Source organism: Phyllobates terribilis, unplaced genomic scaffold (assembly GCF_046119375.1).
Source record: "Phyllobates terribilis strain yellow unplaced genomic scaffold, ASM4611937v1 Scaffold_4__5_contigs__length_816908805, whole genome shotgun sequence".
Taxonomy (NCBI): Eukaryota; Metazoa; Chordata; class Amphibia; order Anura; family Dendrobatidae; genus Phyllobates; species Phyllobates terribilis.
The window spans coordinates 559,480,858-559,492,265 of NW_027362764.1; positions in this window are offsets into that span (position 1 = coordinate 559,480,858).

Below are 11,408 nucleotides of genomic sequence, written 5' to 3' on the forward strand. Positions count from 1 at the left end.
TCAGGCCAGATGGTCGTTGTTGTTTGCTTGATTCTGCTTCACTCTCCATTACCGCCCGGCAGACAAGAAAATTAAAGCAGAGGCTCTATCCCGCTCTTTTCTGTCTTCCGACCTAGAGGAGGAGCCTCTACACATCATTGACCCCTCCAGAATTATGACCGTTGCTCCATTTGACCTGTCTCATCTACCTCTACCTCCTGGTAAGACCTTTGTTGCGGCTCAGGATCGGAAGAGGGTCTTGCTCTGGGGCGAAGCTGGCTGGCCATGCCGGCCAGAGGAAGAAGCTTCTGCTCATTGCCCGGCATTAGTGGTGGCCCACCCTGCGCAAGGTACTCCACATTATGTACTTAAACTTTATGGGTGCCAATAATTATGAGCAGGACTGAAATATATAGAAATGTAATAATTTTCTCAGACAGGATAATGTCAATAAATAACAATTGACTTAATTTTGGAACAAAAGCTTCTTAGCTCAATGAACCCCCTAAACATTTAAAATACTAAATGATAAAAAAAAAAGTATCTGATTAACCGCTTCGCGCCAGAGCCTGTTATTGCCTTTGTGACCGGGCCATTTTTTTCAATTCTGACCCCTGTCACTTTATGAAGTGGAACGCTTCAACGTATTCCCCCGATTCTGAGACTGTTTTTTCGTGACATATTGTACTTCATGATAGTGGTAAAATTTCTTCGATATCACTTGCGTTTATTTTTGAAAAAAATCGGAAATTTGGCGAAAATTTTGAAAATTTTGCAATTTTCAAACTTTGAATTTTCATGCCCTTAAATCAGAGAGATATGTCACACAAAATAGTTAATAAATAACATTTCCCACGTCTACTTTACATCAGCACAATTTTGGAACCAAAATTTTTTTTGTTAGGAAGCTATAAGGGTTAAAAGTTGACCAGCGATTTCTAATTTTTCCAACAAAATTTACAAAAACATTTTTTTAGGGACCACATCTTATTTGAAGTGACTTTGAGGGGCCTTTATGACAGAAAATACCCAAAAGGGACACCATTCTAAAAACTGCACCCCTCAAGATGCTTAAAACCACATTCAAGAAGTTTATTAACCCTTCAGGTGTTTCACGGGAATTTTTGGAACGTGGAAGAAAACAATGAACATTTAACTTTTTTTCACAAAAATGTTACTTTAGACCCAATTTTTTTATTTTCACAAGGGTAACAGGAAAAAATGGAATACACAATTTGTAGTGCAATTTCTCATGAGCGTGCGGATACCCCATATGGGAGGGAAAACCACTGTTTGGGCGCACTGCAGGGTTCGGAAGGGAAGGAGCGCCATTAGACTTTTTGAATGTAAAATTTGTTTGAATAATTAGCAGACGCCATGTTGCGTTTGGAGAGCCCCTGATGTGCCTAAATAGTGGAAACCCCCCAAAGTGACACCATTTTGGAAACTAGACCCCTTAGGGAACTTATCTAGATGTGTGGTGAGCACCTTGAACCCCAAGGTGCTTCACAGAAGTTTATAATATTGAGCTGTAAAAATAAAATTTTCACATTTTTCCCACAAAAACGTTTTTCATCCCTTAATTTTGCATTATCATAAGGGTAATATGATAAATTGCACCATGAAATTTGTTGTGCAATTTCTCCTGAACACGCAGATACCCCATATGTGGAGGCAAACCACTGTTTGGGCACACGGCAGGGTTTGAAAGGGAAGGAGCGCCATTTGACTTTTTGAATGTAAAATTTGTTTGAATAATTAGTGGACGCCATGTTGCATTTGGGAAGCCCCTAATGTGCCTAAACAGTGGAAACCCCCCACAAGTGCCACCATTTTGGAAACTAGACCCCTTAGGGAACTTATCTAGATGTGTGGTGAGCACCTTGCACCCCCAGGTGCTTCACAGAAGTTTATAATATTGAGCTGTAAAAATAAAATTTTCACATTTTTCCCACAAAAAATGTTTTTCATTCCCTAATTTTGCATTATCAGAAGGGTAACAGGAGAAATTGCACCATGAAATTTGTTGTGCAATTTCTCCTGAGTACGCCGATACCCCATATGAGTGGGAAAACCACTGCTTTGGTGTACGGCAGGGTTCGGAAGAGAAAGAAGAGCTATGTTGGCTGGGATAGGTTGCAGACACCATGTCACATTTGAAGAGTCGCTGACATACCGAAACAGCAGAAACCCCCACAAGTGACCCCATTTTGTAAACTACACCTCTCAAGGAATTCATCTAGGGAAGTAGTGAGTATTTTTTAATTTTTTAATTTATACCATTGGGCAGTGAAAAAAGCATAATTATATTTTTACCACAAAAAAATGTTTTACCCTCAGATTTTACATTTTCACACAGGGCAATGGGTAAAAATGGTGCTGAAATGTGTCACACAATTTCTTCTAAAAGTGGCAATACCCCATATGTGGCTGTATCGTACCGCTTAGCCATACGGCGAGATCTGGGGGGAACGGAGCGCTATTTGACAATTGGAGAACAAATTATTGTAGAGTAGGCATTTGGATTTGGGAGCACAAAATTTTCTGAATTTCTTTTGGGGGGCAAGGGCCATTTCGCTTTTCCAGAGCCTTTCTGCTACCAGTAACTTGGAAGTCCCTTATATTTTTAACAGATGACGGACCTGAGTGGGGACTAGCTTTTTTTGAGGACTGAGTTGAAGCTTTTATTGGGAACATTTTAGGTAACATTTATCCGGCGCTCTAGGCTGAGCACTTACATCGGGGTTTCCATCTAAATTTCCAAGTGATGTAATTCAGATGAAACCCCTGCGGGATCCATTCACTGTAATGAGGCAGCAGAGTTACTCTGGACTCCGTCTGGCCTCTGTTTAGCGGTGTCCAACCGCACTTTTATGCACGCCTAAACCAAATGACACCATGGGATCACAGGCCAGACGGCATCCACAGTGGCCTATATCTGCCTCATTACAGGGAATCTTCCGTCATGGGTTCCGTCTGAATCACGTATTTCAGAGATTTACACGGAAACTCTGGTGTAAGAGCTCAGCGCAGAGCGCAGGATAAATGTGAGCAGAGCCATACTACGATCTTTGGGAGACATAATAAACAAATCAGTAGCAGGTGAAGAATTGGTTTTATTTATTTTTTACACCATTCCTCGTGCGGTATAAGTGATGAGATTACTTTATTCTTTGGGTCGGTGCGATTACAGAGATACCAGATTTATATTGGGTTTTTATGACTGACATTTGTCACACACTAAGAGACTGTTTTTTTTGCAAAATCTAGTTTTTGCATCGCCATATTTTGAGAGCTATAATTTTTCCATATTTCAGCCAACAGAGTCATGTGACGGCTTGTTTTTTGCGGGACAAGTTGACATTTTTATTGGTACCATTTTTGGGTACGTGACATTTTTTGATCGCTTTCTATTCTGTTTTTTGGGAGGTAAAATTAACAAAAACCAACAATTCAGGAATTGTTTTTTGAGGGTTTTTTTTATGCCGTTCTGCGTGTGGTAAAAGTGATCAGGCAGCATTATTCTTCGGGTCAGTACGTTTACAGCGATACACTTACTGTATATTTTTTTATGTTTTGGTGCTTTTACACAATAAAACAATTTTATAGAAAAAATATTTTTTTGCATCGCTTTATTTTGAGCGCTATAACTTTTTTATTTTTCGGCTGATGGAGCGGTATGGCGGCTTTTTTTTTGCGGAACAAGATGACGTTTTCAACGGTACCATTTTTATTTCCATTTTGCTTTTTGATCGCATTTTTTTCCCCTTTTTGTTTGCCGATATGATGAAAAAGCATAGTTTTTTGCTCCGTTTTTTATTTATTTTTATTACGGTGTGCACAGAAGGAGTTAATTAGTGTGACAGTTTTATAGATCGGGTTGTTTCGGACGTGGCGATACCAAATATGTGTACTTTTTTTGTTTTTGCATAAATATACGGATTTATTGGTTTAATATTTTATTTATTTATTTTGTGATTTTTTTTAACAGTTTACAAACATTTTTTTTACATTTTTACTTAGTCCCTGTATGGGACATTATTTTTTATTTTTCTAATCACTGATCTCATCCAATGTAATAGACATGTATTACATTGGATGAGATCTTTGCTGACTGTTTCACAGTCAAGTGTGTCCTGCCAGGCTTCAGCTGCAGGCTGAGCCTAGCAGGACACCATATATGGCAGATCTGGAGGCGGTCATGTGACCTCCAGCTGCCATAACAACGGAAGGTCCTGGAAACTATCAGGGGGCCGTCGAAGAGGTAAGTTGACGACCCCCTCTCCTCTCACTATCTTCTATATGCCGCGATCACTATAGATCGCGGCATATAGAAGATAGCAAAGGGTTAACATCATTGGGACCTGATCCAATCATGTCCCGATGATGTCCCCTGTCAGAGCTATCGCTCTACACCGGAATCGCAGTGCTTGCAGGACCCTGGGGGTCCTGAGCGCTGCGGGACCACCCATCGTTTTTAAACGTCGGTGCTGCACAGAGCCCAGGCAGCGCCGACGTTTATCTACAGTGGGCGGTCGGGAACCGGTTAACATAACAATTAGAAGAAACATACATTAAAAGTTTAAAGTTTATACGGAATCATTGATCATTTAATATATGTATAAGATTAAGCATACAGTATCTATAATGCTAAAACAATTTCTATAGATCAGGGGTCTCAAACACGCAGCCCCTGAGGCTGCATAATGCGGCACGAAGGAACCGGAGCCCCTGTAATGATTGTGGCCTGGTCCCAAGGGCCGCCGAAGTCAGTGATTATTTTCAGTTGAATGTTCTACAACAGGGTTCCCCAACTCCAGTCCTCAAGGCCCACCAACAGGTCATGTTTTCAGGATTTCCTTAGTATTGCACAGGTGATGTAACTATTGCCTGTGCTGATGATGGAATTATCACCTGTGCAATACTAAGGAAATCCTGAAAACATGACCTGTTGGTGGGCCTTGAGGACTGGAGTTGGGGAACCCTGTTCTACAAGATGGGGTCCGGGATGGGCAACACTACTACAAGATGAGGACAGGGATGGGCACATTACTATAAGAAGTTGGTCAGAATTACTATATGGTGCTAATTGTAAGAAAAAAAAAATCACTGTATGTTGCCAATTAGGGGACACAAAAAGGAAATAAAAATTGTAAAAACTGTAAAACTGTACCACAGCCCATAAAATAAATGCCATTTAAAAGAATAAAATAAAAGCCAAAAATGAAAAAAAAAAATGATCCAAAAGGTGTATAGAAAAAAACAATATGGTATCATTAAAAATTTCATAACATCCTGTAAAGAATGTGCCCTTCAAATTCACATTTTATTTTTTAATGTGCAGCCCATATACTTAGCCGAGTTTTAGACCCCTGCTATAGATGGTTACTAATGACCTGTATATTTTATTGCTAAGTTTATTTTCCCCCTTCCCCTCCCAACTTCCCAGACTCTCATTATATAATGTGATTTTTATTTATTTTACGGATTAAGCTGATAAATGTTACACTTATGTTTACTTTTACAATAGATTATCCTGTTTTCCTCTCCCAATTACACAGTTATTATAAAAACATAAAATCCACAATCCTTTTGCTCTCCGGAAGATAAGACAGCACCAGAGGAGCCTTCTCCAAGCCGAACATTCTTGTGTATGGGATAGTCGGGAGAGGTAGCTGCTGGCAGAGCCAAAATTCGTCAAGACAGTTATCTAATGCATAGGGGGTCTTTACTTTTATTTAACATGTTCAGTGAGTGAATCTGATAACGTTAAAAAACAATCTTATTCAATAAATAGATAAATGTATATTAATGAGGGAAACTGAAACCGCACTGTGCTTTCAAAGTAGGGCTAGCAGTTAACTGTAGAAGCAGTGTGGTAATTGAAGGTCAAACTTTCATTTTCATGGTAATTGTGTGCAGTCAGAGTCCTTTCTGTTCTAGAACTCTATGTGCTGTATAGAGCAATACACAAGTCCATAGGCTGCCAGCAACTTGAACTCTGCTTATAGCAAACCATCATCAATGAGATGTTGCCTGTTAAGACACTGCTGACAGTTCTGTTTGCTTTAGATAAAAATACCAATCACCACATTACTAGACTGCACTTTAAAGAAGCACTCCCATGAATATTTTTTTTTCATTAAATGTGCATATATGTGTATGGTGTATTAATGTACTCACCTACTGACGATTTCTCCGGGATCCAGCGGCGTTCTGCTCCTCTTCTCAGTGACATCACCACAATGCATACTCTCCGGATCACACTGCGCTCTGTATGACCAGGAAGTGGCTTTTACGATGTAAGTCTAGGGAGCGTCAAAACGAGGCCCTATAGGTTTTCACTGTAAGGCTGCGTGCCCACGATACAGAAATGCTGCATATTTTTTCTGCTTCTCCCTGGCAGGAAAAACGCATTCAGATTTTACATGCGTTTTTCCTGCCAGGTAGAAGCGTTTGTCAAACGTTTTTGCATGCATTTCTGCTAGCGGGTTATCAAGCGCTTTCCAAGCGATTTTAGCATCACTTGGAAAAAAGTGCTTAACAACTTGGTCACACTATATAAATCCATGCAACCGGCATGGATTTATATAGTGTGACCAAGTAAATAGGTAAAAAATAAAGATTATACTTACCTTCTGATGGCCCCTGGTCTTTTCTTCGTTGCGTCCGGTCTATTGTACAGCCCGCGGTGGTGTGAAAGGACCTTTCATGACGTCATTTAATCATGTGACAGGTCAGCGGTCTCGTGACCGGTCACATGACTAAATGACGTCATGGAAGGTCCTTTTAGACCATCACGAGCCACCCAACACACTGAACGCATCACTATGGAGACCGGGGGCCATCGGAAGGTAAGTATAATCTTTATTTTTTATTTGAAATTTTTTTTTACAGGTACCATGGTACCCGGGTCTGGAGGAGATTCTCCTCTTCTCCAGACCCGGGTACCATCCGCAAATTGAATCGCTTAATATCCGCATGTGCACATGTAGTGATGCGGATATTAAGCGATTCAATGCAAGTCAATGGCGGCAATTACGCTGCGTGTCTGCAAAATTAATGGACATGCTGCGTTTTTTTCCGCAATGATAATCTGCAGCGGAAATTTCTGCAGCATGTGCACAGCACATGAGGATTATCATTGCGGACAATAGGGCACGTATTACCAAGCGTTTAAGCTGCGGAAATTCCGTGGCAAAAACGCTTGAAAAACACATAGTGGGCACGCAGCCTAAAAGACTTACGGCTCACGCATAGAGTTAGCTAGCTAGTCTGAATTGTGGCAACGTCACAGACTCAGAACAGCGCTGGATTCTGGAGAAAGTGGCGGTAGGTACATACACATTTAATGGAGAAAAAAAATATTACTATTTCTGCATGGAAGGCAGTCAGAAAAAAATACGGTCTTTCTTTCAGGATTTCAAAGCACCTCCTGATATGGCAAAACCCAGAATTCCCCCAGGGTAATGAAAATACACTATGTCTGAAATGGCGGCAGGCAGGTGTAGACAACACATCCCATCTTCTCCACTCAAGTGAGCAAAGATGGATGACATGTACCGAGTGTTTAGACAGATACAATCTACCTCCCCAACATTATTTCCAATATGAACAAATCAAACTATCCATTATAGCCAATTTAAAAGATGTGACCTTTGAGATCTTCCAAAATGTCTTGGATGTTATTCTGTTGTCTCCAATGGGTACCCCTTCAATTTATGTCCTTAATCCTGTAATGAGATCCAATCTACTAGGAGTTCACCCAGATACTTTCTTCAAATATTGGAGACAACAGTTGGAGGATTTGGAAATCTCTGATAAGATCAGGTCAGGCTGGAATTTAATAAGAAAACACATCAGAAACAAAGCATGGAGAGAAACGCAATATAAAATCATGCACGGCGCCATTTATGCATTTAACAAACCTAAAAAATATCCGCTTTCAAACAGGCTAACAGCTTGCCCTAAATGCCACCTTCCACTATCCGACCTCATGCATGGCCTATGGTCATGCCCGGCTTCAGTTTCATATTGGGGACAAGTATCAACTATGATCGACACCATATGGGGTCCGGGTTATACTCTTTCCCCTTATCTAGCCTTGTTAGATTTTTGGAACAACACAGAAAACACTGAGTGGAAGTGAGGAAACCCTCCGAAATTGCTCCACACCCTACTTATCCTGGCCAAAAAACAATTACTTAAATATTGGCTAGAACCCAACACCCCACCCCCCTCCCCATTGAAGAGTTAACAGCTCAAATAAAACATTTTATGGGAATAGAGCAACAAGATGCCCTTAGCAATAAGGAAACGCAAGCTGGCAAATTTCTTCCGAATTATATTGTTTTGCTTTACCAATCGAATATGTAAGTACTATCTCTTTATACCCTGTCTGCGAACAGATATCTGATTATCACCTTATTCTGGTATGTTTTGTTTCTTTTTGAAAAAGTTAATAAAAATTAAATATTTAAAAAAATATATATATATATTTATGGGAGTGCTTCTTTAAACTGTTGTCATGCAGACTCTAATACTATTATTCAAAGGGAACCCATCGCATCCAGAAATGCAGTTTACCTTGCAGATATAGTTGTAATCTGTAGGTTAATAGCATTTAAATCCTGTGTAGCCGGCTTACTAGAGCAGCAGCTACAGATAGAAAATGAAGTTTTATTCTCCCTGCAGCTGCTCACTCTAGTCATCAGGACAGTGAAGAGAGTGCTTAGAGTCACCGCTCACTATACACAGAAGGAGGCTGCATTCACTCCCTTGCACAAATACTCTGCAGAGCAGGCTGTCAGACCGAGGAATGATTATTGCCGTGCTCATTAAGTAATGAGGGATGACAAACAGCTCCCTGAACCACCCCAATGGCAGGAAGCAAGCAGCTGTAGGTAGAATGGAACTTAATTTTCACTCTGCAGTCGCTGATCCAGGAAGATGGCTACATTGGGTTCAAAGGCTATTTACCTGCAGATTTCGATTTCTACAAGCAAATCGTGTTTCTGGATGTGACCGTTCCCTTTACTTTGGAAAAAGCAGATTTATCATGTAGTGATTTAACAACTCCAAAATGGCATATTCTAGATCTTTAATTCCACCTATAACTTAACCAACATCACAGATTCATGTGCTGGGAAAAAAATTCAATAAACATAAAATAAGATATACAAATATATAGTGATATTTTCAATGCAAGTTATCCTGTGACCATGCTAATTCTTCAATACCAAGGACATTCTGTATGTATTAGATTATTGCCTAAATAGATACTCAGGACACAGCATTTGTTTGAAATTGGGATCAACATGAAAAGTTTTACCTTTAAGGTGTTTATGATGGTAGCAATTTTTTTCTCATGTTAAGGCAAATTTATCAAGACTTGTGTTTCACAGAGTCTGGATCCAGGGCTGCTGTAGTAAGGTGTGCCTTAATAAATGTTGTGCATGTTTAAAAGAGTAACCGCCGTTTTAATTTCATAAATCAATAGTAGATGTGAAAATAAGCAACTTTGTAATATATTTTAGCAGAGAAATCTGATTCCGCCAGAATTGATCAGTCATTATCAAAATTCTCAATTCTCGAGGTAAAATCTGTATTCAGTGAAGACAGAATCTTATCTCAGTAATGGGAAAGTCTATCAGTAGCAACTTCTTCAAAGTAGATCGGAATTTGTATATCAGGGGAAAAAAAAAAGTTGCTTATCTCACTATATTCCAAGACTCGTAACATTTTTAATTTTCGGGATATGGGACTGTGTGCGGGCTTACTTTTTTGCGCCCTGAGTTTACATCTTTACTGATCGCATTTTGACGAGATACAATGTTTGGATGGCCTCTTATTGCAATGTTGCGGCGGCCAAAACAAAAATGTAATTCTGGCATTTCGATTTTTTTTTTTCTTGTTGCAGTTTACCGATTGGATTAATTTAACTTATATTTAGATAGATGACTTTTATGAACGCAGTGATACCAAATGTGTATTTTCTAATTGCTTTATTTTTAATGGGGCAAAGGGGGAGGAGGGTGGGAGATTTGAACTTTTATATTTTTAAAACTTTTTCACTTTTTACTGCATTTCTAAGTCCCCTTAGGGGACTTGCACCTGAGATCGTTCGATAGCTTATACTTTACACAGCAGTTCTACAGCGTACTGCGCTCCTGACCTTTGCAACAATGGCTGCAAAGGAGATGCAGATGTCAATGGACAGTGTGGCGCCCACAAAGAGGGCGTGTAGTGGTTGTGTAGCGCACTTTTGACTTCTGCAGTTGGAACTGCAACTTAACACTGGGCAGCTTCACTGTCAGGAGAAGACAGGGAGTGCACTGCACATCTATGCTCAGCCACTTGTCTTGGAGCTGGCTGCACTGAAAATCTAGGCAGCACTGTTCTTTGGGCATTGGATGCAACAATTAATGCCAATACAGAATAAGTATTTTTACTTTTTATTTCAGATGCATCATTGTTTCTCTATTAAAAAAGCCCTCCCATTAACTTTTCTCTCTAAATCTATGTATGTAGTGTACAGTCAATGTGTTACTATACTCCCCTACCGCCATCTTCTCTGGTTATCCAGCGCCATTCTGCTCCTCTTCCAAGTGACGTCACCACTCTGCAGACTCTCCAGGTCACTCTGTCCTCTTGTGTGTGAGCCAGAAGTCTCTTTTACAATGTAAGTTTGTGGTGCCTCGTTCTAACACTCCATAGACTTACCGTATTTTTTGGGACTATAAGACGCACCCCATATTTTGGGGTGGAAAATATAAAAAATATTTTTTTCTAAGATGGGGGGGGGGTCCATCTTATAGTCTGAATAGGTACGGTATCTTACCTGGGGGCAGTGGAGCGAAGGTCACAGGAGGCAGGGTCCCTCAGGAAGTCGGCGGCTGCAGCAGAAGAGGAGGAGGTCAGATGCTGTAGAGCCTCTGGCTGGGGCTGAGGCCGGGGCCCGTACCGGGCTGTAAGCGGCGAATCAGTGCGGCCTGAGCAGGTTTCCGGTGTGCGCGGCCATCTTCCTAGAGCTGTGATCTACAGGAAAATGGCCGCTGGAGCTACCGGTCTGCGCATGCGCCGGCTCGGGCGGCCATTTTCCTGTAGATCACAGCTCTAGGAAGATGGCTGCGCACACCGGAAACCTGTGCAGGCCGCACTGCTTTGCCGCCAGACGCCGCTCACAGCAAGACATTGGCCCCAGCCCCAGTACCGGCCAGGCACAGGTCCCGGTCCCAGCCCCAGCCGCTCTGCCTCACCTCTGCTGATGCCGCCGCTGCTACCACCACGATCCTGGAGGGCCCTGCAATCCCACTTCACCACCACCGCAGTTAACGTTCGGCCTATAAGAAACACCCCCCCCATTTTCCTCCCAAATATTGGGCAAAAAAAGTGCATCTTACAGTCCGAAAAATACGGTACATTGTAAA